This window comes from Labeo rohita, chromosome 2 (assembly GCF_022985175.1).
Source record: "Labeo rohita strain BAU-BD-2019 chromosome 2, IGBB_LRoh.1.0, whole genome shotgun sequence".
Classification (NCBI taxonomy): domain Eukaryota; kingdom Metazoa; phylum Chordata; class Actinopteri; order Cypriniformes; family Cyprinidae; genus Labeo; species Labeo rohita.
This window is the reverse complement of record NC_066870.1, coordinates 11,018,326-11,029,445: the sequence shown is the minus strand read 5'-3', so window position 1 is coordinate 11,029,445 and position 11,120 is coordinate 11,018,326. Positions and strand designations below refer to the sequence as shown.

At 36.8% G+C, this 11,120-nt stretch overlaps 1 long non-coding RNA gene across 3 annotated transcripts; it reads right to left on the bottom strand.

The window, feature by feature from the left end:
- Positions 1 to 1,277: 1,277 nt before the first annotated feature.
- On the bottom strand, positions 1,278 to 3,854 carry LOC127151921 (uncharacterized). 3 transcript variants are annotated; one of them, XR_007824999.1, is made up of 5 exons: positions 3,613 to 3,854; positions 2,781 to 2,908; positions 2,571 to 2,611; positions 2,241 to 2,320; positions 1,278 to 1,865 (listed from the first exon to the last, which is right to left on the bottom strand). It is a non-coding gene; the product is annotated as an uncharacterized LOC127151921 (long non-coding RNA). The 3 variants fall into 3 exon arrangements; XR_007824996.1 differs by having other exon boundaries at positions 1,278 to 2,320; XR_007824998.1 differs by lacking the exon at positions 2,241 to 2,320.
- Between the last annotated feature and the right edge of the window lie 7,266 nt (positions 3,855 to 11,120).

Sequence of the window (11,120 nt, the reverse complement as noted above, 5' to 3'; positions counted from 1 at the left end):
AAATACAGAATAAACTTTATGGTCAAAACTACAGTATATATTAAATTTTATTTTAAATTACAGTATATTATCGTTGATAATATACAAAAAAAATGTTAAATTACATAGAAAAACAATCAACTTTCAGGTTAATTGCCATAAATTTAAGGTTTTAATTAGTTATGTTATAAAACTGATCTGTCCATCTACAGTAATTTACTTTTAAACTACCGTTTTTCCATGTACAATAACTAAGAAATAATTTATAAAAACGGAGTAAACACATATTTTTTAAAGGATTAATCCTTCTTTTGACAGAAAAATTAAAAGGTATTTAGAAGTTATTTTATGTCTACCTGGAATCATTTTGTTAAAATATAGATATTATTAACTACAATAATCAAGAAATGTTGCATAAAAATGTTGTAAATGCGTAATACAAAGACAATGTCTGTAGATATACATTTTAATCATTCATTTTCCAGAAATATTACAGTTTAAAATGTTTGGACAGTAGAGAAAACAGCACAGTACTTAGAAATACATAAAAACAACAGCAACATTTTCAGCCAATTTCTGTAAAATTAACAACATATTCTACAGTCACAGTATTAGTCATTGTATAAAAGCATTGTATGTCAAGTTAAATGAATAATAAAATTATAGGAAACACATTTAGTACATAATTTAGAACATGCAGAAATGCCTACATACAAGAGACAACTGCTGTATATCTGTATACATTTACAGTGACATTTTATCCAAAGCAACATACAAAGTCCCAGTTAGTCTAACACAGTAGACATAGCAGCTTTTTTAATAAACAAAAAGTGTTAGTATTAAAGGGATAATTTCTGTGTATATGACTTTCTTCTTTCAGACAAACACAATCAGAGTTATATCAATAAACACCCTGGCTCTTCCAGGCTTTATAATGACAGTAAATGGCTGCCATGAGTTTGAAGCTCAAAAGTGCATCCATCCTTCATAAACGTACTCTACATAGATCCAGGGGGTTAATAAAGCCCTTCTGAAGCGAAGCATATTTTACACTTTTTAAAGTAAAAAAAAAAACAAAAAAAAAAAACTTGCTTCTGGCAAAATGCTACGACATGACATGCTAAGCTACAATCCTACATCATGCAAGTTATTCTTAAGTTGACTCTGTATGGCTGTTTGACCTGAACATTAGTTATTTTACTTTATAAGGTGTAAAATATGCTTCGCTTCAGAAGGCCTTAATTAATCCACCGGAGCCATGTTGAGTATGTTTATGATGGATGGATGCACTTTGAGCTTCAAACTCATAGCAGACATTCACTGCCATGTGAACTATCCCTTTAATTGGTCAAGCGTTCATGAAAAACAAAAAAAATAATTTTTTAGCCATTTTTTGAAAATGGGCAGAGTTAGGCAGTTTATTACAACAGCGACAAACAGTCAAAGTAAAGGTCTGTGAAAGTGAATATGTACCTCTTTGTGATGTGATGTGAATGGCTACTGGCAACCACTGCAAAGTGACGATTTGTGACATCACTCTCTTCAACTCATTAAAGACTGCACTCAGTGCCATATGCTGGATTAGTTGCAGAGTCTTTGTAGGACATGCTGGAAGGTCTGCTAAGAGAGAAGTACAGTAGTCTAGAGAAAATAAGAACTTGGACAAGGAGTTCTGTTGCATGCCCCATAAGGGCAAATCTGCAGGATCGGGCCACTGAAATGTGGTCAATGAAGTTCATATGTGTCCACTGTAACACCAAGGTTGGGATGGCTGAAAACATGAGCAGTTCTGTCTTGGCAAGGTTGAGTTGATGGTCATTCAACATTCAGCAAGGCATTTCTGTTCAGGAGGCAGAGTTGCGAGCAGTAACCGTCAGAAAATCCAGCTGGAATGAAAGGGAGAGATGTGTGTCACTACAATAGCAGTAACATGAAAAGCCATGTTTCTGAATGACAGACCCAAATATTTTAAACTCTAGGCCCAAATGACATGTTTTAATGGTCCTAGTTAATCCAAAAATTAATGTAAACATGATGTGCAAAAATGTTCAATATCAATAACGATACTTTGATTTCAATACTGGTTCCTGAATTTTAAAGCCCTTGATGCCTTGCCACAGCCAGTGACCAGCACTTGATTTGGGCACATAAAGCATTCTGGTTTTAATACTTCAAACAATGAGACATTTTTTGATACTCAATAGTTTTGAGGCAATTTGGTGAGTGCCTGAAAAGTATCAAAAAACAATACCCAGCCCTACCCAAAGTTGAAAATTATCTTGTTTTACTACCCCCATGCATTCCAAGATGTCTTTTGCAAATCACTTTTGGAGTCCAAGATCTGTTGAGGCATAAAATGCAACTAAGTGGGTATACCAACATTCTGATTATTCAAAAATGTAATGTAGAAAGCATAAAGGTAACCCATACAGATCCAGATAATCAAACAAAGCACTACGGTTTAACTATAAACTTTTGCTTCTGCATAAAATGACAATGATTGTCAAACAATAAAATTCACAGACATCTTTTCATACAGCCGTTTTACACTGATTTTAATTACACTGATGGCTAATTTTTTCACCCCTTACCACACAGAAACTGCTGTAGATCTCCAGTCTTTCCACACGACCTGAAACAAAAAATAACAATAATAATTTAATACTTTGTATTTCATTCAGGCATTACAGCCTATACTCCACTGAGACAATGATCTGGAAGCTGAGCAGGAAAGGTTAACAGTGATGTTTTGGTCCTGTGACTTTAGCTCAATTTATAGAAAGTAAACTTATATTACTTACTTTGACTTAGCTGCATCATATTACTACCTACAGTAGCAGTGTAACTGTCCAGGATGGATGCAGTTTTCATAATCAACGATCCCATATGTAATGACAGTTTACTCAGCCTCAAGACGTGCGTTTCATTCCTAATTAGAACAGAAAGATTATAACAATTATTATTACGTATAAGACAAAAATATGCACTTACACGTGCATAATATAGATGTAGGCGAGCAAATGCGCCCAGAATGTGAATGCAACGCTTTTTAATTGCAAGTTAGATTGAGCGTTTTCCCATAGAAAACCATTGCAAAACGCTCAACACATTAGTGACAATGGAGGACCAAATTCTGAGTAAAAAATATATATGTACAGGAGAATATGAAAGGGGCAAAGCGCCTACCTTGCGATTTAACGTTATCATGCTGCGTTCATATTCATAATCAATAAAGTGTACAGCCTACTGAATTCGCTCTAAAAACGTTTTTGATATAACTTAGGTAATGTTAACCCCGTTCAGGGTTTCAAAATGTCCCGTATTTTAAGAGTTTGAAAAACTGCCAGGTACTTCCGGATAAGCAAAGACTTTAACGTTATATATACACTCGAATGGATTTTGATACGAATAAGTTTACTAAAACTTGTTTAGAAATGCTAATGTTAGCTTCAAGCAATTATGATAGAAACATGCTAGCAACATGCTAATAACATACTAAACATGCTAGTAACATACCAATCATGCTAGAAACATGCTGGAATCATGCTAATATTTTGCTAATCATGTTAAAAATAACACAAATGCGCAGCTACACTATAAAAATATCGTTTCCATGTTGTATGAAAGACTTACCTCAGTGGTTGGCATTATGTCTGCTGTAGTATTGTCCGAATTTGTTGTAGTTGGTGAAACAGAAGAAAGAGCGCGTTATTTTCTTACACATTTCCGAATGGATGGCCTGAAATAAATTCAAATCATTCCCGCGTGCTGTTCCATCCTTGTTGTCCAATACAGAAACAACTCAGCCAACCGTCTTGGGCAGAGCTAAACTAACGGCAAATTTGAATCTACGTTCATGAGCGGATTGTGCGCGGGGCGCGCGCGTACATACACTCTTTAAACCTACCACGACAGAAAACAACACCAAATTTGATTAAAATGAGGATATTTGCAAGACAAGGTTAAAAGAGTAGTAATAGTATTTTAAAACAATTAACAGCACATATAGGCTACTGTATGTACAAATACTATTATTTGACCTTAAAACCTCACATTAATTTTCACATAATTAACGACCTTCAATGTTAATAAAAACACTTTGACTAAATGATATGTGGTTAAAATTTTTCTTATTTTTACAGGAATAATCTGTAATTATTACATGACATTTTATGTTAAATAAAAATACAGAAAATTTCCTTTTAAAAAAACAGAAAATGTATGTAATATCAAAATACAAGCAATTATCTGTAAATTTAATGGTGGAACTTTAAAATACAGAAAATATCTATTTCATTGTATAATGAAAAAAAGGTAAAATACTGTAAAAAAAAAAAAAAATACAGACATTTACATGTAAAATTACATTTATTTTTAACAGTGTGTTAGCTTGTTTTAGCGCCTTGAATGTGATTCGAAGTCTAAATTTTAAATGTTAAATTATAGGCCGATCTCTTTAGAGGACATGGAGAAAATCACTTGATTCATATGAATTTATTTATTTATTTATTTATTTATTTATTTGCGATTAACTAAATCGTTCAACAGTTGAAACGTGAACAGTGTTGGTGAATCTACTTTCATCGGAGGGATAGAATTTCAAATTTTTATTTTTTGGTGAACTAAACTGGTATGGAGGGCCAAATTACTCAAAATTAAATAATTAAATAAATGTTGAAATATATAAATAAATCGTTAAATGCATAATTTATTTATTGAAAGCATAAATAAATGTATAAATGAATATTTATTTATTTAAATGTTTATATTTATTTATTTAAAAAATTATTTATACAAATATATATTTTTATTTAATTATTTATTTATTTAAATATTTATTTAATTATTTATTTATGCATTTATTTATTTAAATATTTATTTATTTATTTAAACATTTATTTCTGTAACATGACACTGACACTATCTAGAAATCTAGTAACTTAAAACCCTTTAAGGTACGCAATATGATATCAGTTAGGAAAAAATTATTTGTGATGTTATTCCTGCTTAAAATTGGACACTATAACAATATTGATACACATTTTTATAATTTATTTATTTATTTATTTATTTTTTAGTTTGTTGCCTCAAGGCAACATTGTACCACAACGGACAAAATGAAACATTTGATATTTTCATGCAGAAAAAAAATTTTTATTTAAAACATCAATTTCTTTAATCAAACATTTGACCAAACAGATTTATCACATTTTTGACGTATTGCACATCTCATATTTAACAAAAAGTAAGATTTCATACCCACATGTTGCTTTCAGGCAACACTGTACCATCGTGGATCACAAGTATAACCAATCATATCTGTTATCATACCAACACATTATAATTAGTGTTCTTTTGAAGTAAAAAAATCTAAAATTATCATAACCCTATGCTAATATGCACTTTATCCTTACAAGCATACACACACACACAAGCACATGCATGTAAAATCTCCTTCTAATGACTCCTCACTGCTTGTGAAAGCTGAGAAAGCACTTCCTCTCAACAAGAATATGTGCAGATATTGCATGAATTACAATTCTTATAAATGCATTACAATATCGTGCAAAAATGCAAAAACATTTAAATATCTGTAACTTTTTTCCTTACAAATATCATACATGTATTCTATCCTATAAGTCTGGTATGGCCATATGTGATTCCATTACGGTACAATGTTGCCTTGAGGAAACATGCAGGTTTTTTTGTTTTGTTTTGTTTTGTTTTGTAATTTCCTATGATATATTTGATGATATATATTTTGTAAAGTTTTTGAAAATACTTCTTTACTAACCAGTGACGGTGACTCAGATTTTTGGTCTGCAATTATATGGATGAAAATTGATGAAAAATGCACATTTTGTTGGAGAAAATATGGAGTCACGTGACATGTGCATATGTCCTGAAAGTGAAAACAAAAGGTGTGTTCGACTTAACGCAGCGCTGCGCAGCTCGATCAAATTCTGACTTGAAGCAGTGCAGTAAAAAGGGAGTAAAAAGGTGTGTTCGACTTCATCTACGGCTACAGACGGCGATCAACGAGAGCACTTGCTGCTCTCATTAGTGAAGCTCTCGCAGTCTCTGCGTGCTCTATCACAGAAGAAGTGAATTAAACGCAATATTTATCAAATACACCGACTTTTCAAAAGCGTTTTCATGAGCAACAAAAACAAGTTTCATATACTGCTTAATACAGCGCCGTCTGAACAAGAATAATGATCAACATAAACATATACTATTTAAATACTAATAAAGTGGGGTTATTTATGCTTTTATCAGTGTTTTATGATAAATCTGACTCAATATAACATAGTGACTACAGTAAAAACACTTTTATTGTTCTAAAAACACAGATTTGTCAGCATTATCGGACTTGAGGATGTTAGAATAAACCCAAAACACACGTGATCGTTGTCATGCGGTGAATCTGGCCAATCGTGAAACAGCCATGTGGTCATCAGAGCTCCTGCAGCCGCTCTGAAGAAACTGCGCCGGCTGAGTCAGTCGGCTGCTCTCGGATCGCTATCGCGGTACTTTGATGCCATACGTGACAGTCACGAGGCGTCGGCGCCGCCTCAAATCGGACAAAATTTCTAACCGGCATGCACTGCTTCAAGTCAGAATTTGACCGAGCTGCACAGCGCTGCGTTAAGTCGAACACACCTTTTTACTCTCGTCAGTGAAGCTCTCGCGGTGTTTGCGTGCTCTATCACAGAAGAAGTGAATTAAATGCAATATTTATCAAATGCACAGACTTTTCAAAAGCCTTTTCATGAGCATTTGAAACACGTTTCATATACTGCTTAATACAGCGCCATCTGAACAAGAATAATGATAAACATGAACATATACTATTTAAATAATAATAAAGTGGGGTTATATATGCTTTAATCAGTGTTTTATGATAGATCTGACTCAATATAACACTGCGACTACAGTAAAAATACTTTTATTGTTCTAAAAACACAGATTTTTTAGCATTATCGGACTTGAAGATGTTAGAATAAACCCAAAACACACGTGATCGTTGTCATGCGGTGAATCTGGCCAATCGTGAAACAGCCATGTGGTCATCAGAGCTCCTGCAGCCGCTCTGAAGAAACTGTGCCGGCTGAGTCAGTCGGCTGCTCTCGAATCGCTATCGCGGTACTTTGATGCCACACGTGACAGTCACGAGGCGTCGGCACCGCCTCAAATCGGACAAAATTTCTAACCAGCATGCACTGCTTCAAGTCAGAATTTGATCGAGCTGCGCAGCGCTGCGGTAAGTCGAACACACCTATTGACTTCTTTACTGAGATAGCATTGATCAATTAAATAAGTTTCTCATTTTATTAAAACAAATAATAAAATAAAAAAATATAGGCGGTTAGCACTGGGTGTATGTTCAAAGTCCCTTTCTAAAGTCCTTGATAAATTTGTTTAAAATACACACTCTTAAAAATGAAGGAGCTTTAAGAGGTTCTTCACAGCAATGCCATAGAAGAACCACTTTTGGTTCCACAAAGAACCATTCATTCAAAGGTTCTAAAGAACCATCTCTTTCTTACCTTTTTATAATCTGTAGAACCTTCTTTCACCACAAAGAACCTTTTGTGAAACAGAAAGGTTCTTCAGATCTTAAAGGTTCTTTATGGAACATTTAGACAAAAAAGGTTCTTCTATGGCATTGTGAAGCACCTTTATTTTTAAGAGTGTAGGTGGAAACGTTTGTCTGTCTTATAACTATAAAACATTGTCCAATGTATTGGTAGGAAAAAAGGTCATTATAACATGTACAACATTACATTTGTCACGAGTCTGGTCCTGATCTTCGGTTCACTCGCCACCAGAGGTCACCTTGCCATTACACAAACTGTTGCACTACACCCTGGACTACCTTTGCCATGCTCCACCTCACTCACCGTGCTCACAGCTGCAGCCAATCATGATCAGCCTGTTTACGACCATGTCTCTGTCTCTGTCTAAAGTCAATAAAAGCTTGCGTATGGATCCACCCGCTCCTCGTCTCGTTCCCTCCATAACAGAATACTCGGACGCACAAGAATCCAGCAGCTATTCATGTGGACATTGGCCAGGTATGTACACTGCGAGACTGTTAGTAGCCCTCAAGCAAGGCGAACAATCGCTTGAGGACTGCACAAGAGAGTAATTTAGCCTTAGCTAATGACTCTGACTTGCCAGACTGTATGTTAATAGACTTTTTTTTTTTTTTTTTGCAGTGGCATTAAGCACTCGTCTTGTGTTAGCTGCATTACGGAGCCCCTTCCTAGTTATTTCTTGTGATCTAGTTTTGTCATTCATGTCTTGACCCTAGCATTGTTTTATTCTTGTCTGTCGTGGATTTACCCTTTGTCTCATCGTTATGGGCTCTGTTTGCCCCTCGTATGGACGCAAGCCTCCCTGTTTGGATTACCTGTTTTCCTCACCCGTTGGATTACGTTCACCGTTGATTGACCCTCGCCTGTGTCACAGAATACTCTTGTGTCTTGCTGTCTGTATACCTGTTTGCCTGTGTTCTACCCAGCCTGTTTGCAACCATGTCTCTGTCTATAGTCAATAAAAGCTTACGTATCCACCCGCTCCTCGTCTCGTTCCCTCCGTAACAACATTAACATTCTTTATGAGAAATGAAGTTGTGTATTTATTTCTGATTTATTTCTGAAATCTGGCTTTATTGTAATGAAGCAAATGATTTGTGAAAAGTTTACCCACATGGTACATTGTACTCAGCGTACTGTCATTCTTAGAAAGAAAATAAATCATTAATCATCATTTGAATTTTTTTTTTTTTTTAAATTACTACAAAATGCTACAGAGGACAGACTGAAATCAATAGAGCAGAAGCGGGAAAAAAAAGAGAGAGCAGTAAGTTTGTTTTAATGTCACATCACTACTGTAGAGATGTTTGAATCAGGCCTAAGAGAGAATGATTCGGTCAGCCTTGGAAGGAAAATGTTAGCAAAGTGTCTGTTCCAGGTAGCTAATTTATGTGCATCCTTTTGAGTCATTCATGTAAAAATCTATTTCATTGTTTTTGTTTTTTAGTAAAGCTGCAGTGGAGGGCACTTGTCATAGTGTTCCCGGCTTACCCCATTTTGCACTTATAATTTATAATTTACTTATAATTCAATTTTTTCAATTTTGTGACAGGTAGGATTCTTTTTACAAAATTTCTTATTCATGAAAACCGCAAACAGCCAAATTCAATAATCAAATTGCACTTCAAATAAATTTGTAAATAAATTTGTAAATCAAATTAAGTTGAAGTCAGCAAAATTGGGACACTTTTTGGTAAACTGGTAAATACAGTGTTGGGGAGTAAGATGAAACTGAATTACGTAATTTAATTACAAAATAAATGTACTTGTAATTAGTTACCGTTACTGAGAAAAAATGTGTAATTAAATTAGTTTATTTTGAAAATGTTAATGATAAAATACAAAGGGGGTTACATTAGAATTTTTTCACACACACACCCACATAAAGAAAACAACATCGAAAGAAAACAATACAGCAATATGTAACGCCACGCCAGCAGAGGGAGCCCTTACCCACTGACTGACTGTTGCTGCTCCCTCTGCTGCTTCGTTGGTAACTTCCTGTTTGGTGGCCATAAAGGGAGGCCATTTCCAAACAGACACCGTGAAGTATTGTTTTGCTATAGCGGACTCTACCAAGCGTTTTCCTGTTTTCATTGCCCTGTTTTTGATTATCACGGTTTGGTTTCTTGTCATTGTTTTCCTTTGTTTTGCCACAGTTTTGTCTTGCTCATTGCCATAGTTTTGCCTCGTTTCATAGCCTTGTTTATTTGTTACTTTTCGGATTGCTCTCTCTGGTTTTGGACTCTGCCTGTTTATTGGATTTATGCTCTTGCCTTGCCCAGGATATTACTGTTTGTTTGGATATTGACCCTGCCTGTTTGACTACGATCTGTATAATAAAAGTTCGCACTTGGATCTTACACGCTTCCTACGAGTCCGCATTACAGAATACTTTGCCTACCAAAGATCCAGCGGCTTCTACACAGATCACACCATGGACCCAGCATCACGCCTCGTTCGACTCCGCCAAGGTAACTGGCCAATTGAACAATATGTTATGGACTTTTGTGAGATCTGTCACTTGGTGGATTTTCAAGACAGCTTTCTTAAGGACATTTTCTTTTTTGGTTTGGACAAGGACATTTCAGTTAAACTGCCAAGACATCACCACCACTGGTCATTAATCCGCTATGCTCTGTTGTTGGCTGGATCAGCATTTACTGTAGGGATTGCCGATGATCATGCCTACCATCCTCCCGTACCAGCCACACCTAAATGCTCCTATGTCACGTCCGGTATTGTCACTATCTTGCCAGAGCCTTCTCACGTCATGCCTGCCAAGCCAAAGCTTGCTCAAGTTACGTCCACCAAGCCAAAGTCTGTTCTCGTCATGCCTGCTCAAGTCACGTCCACCAAGCCAAAGTCTGCTCACGCCATGCCTGCCGCTCCAGGGCCTGCTCACGCCATGCCTGCCGCTCCAGGGCCTGCTCACGCCATGCCTGCCGCTCCAGGGCCTGCTCACGCCATGCCTGCCGCTCCAGGGCCTGCTCACGCCATGCCTGCCCGTCCAGGGCCTGCTCACGCCATGCCTGCCCGTCCAGGGCCTGCTCACGCCATGCCTGCCCGTCTGCACCTGTCTGGCCGCCTGTCCAGAGCCTGCACCTGTCATGGCCGCCCTCCCACAACCAGCTCACAAGATGGCCGCCATCCCAGAGCCACTCCACAAGATGGCCGCCATCCCCAAGCCTGTTCACAAGATGGCCGCCATCCCCAAGCCTGTTCACAAGATGGCCACCATCACCAAGCCTGTTCACAAGATGGCTGCCCCGTCTGAGTCCCTGGCCAAGATGGCTGCCATGCCTGAGCCTCATCAAACCAAAATCATCTCATTCACATCTCATCACATCATCTCTGCCACACCCAAATCAAACCAAGTGATGCCTGATCCTCCGGTGTCAAGTCAGGGCTACACTTTCTGTGTCAAGTCAAGATACAGCTGTTCTCCATGAGTCAAGCCAAGACACAGCTGTTGTTCTCCATGAATCAAGCCAAGATACAGCTATTATTCTCCAAGATACAGCTGTGCCCCACGAGTCA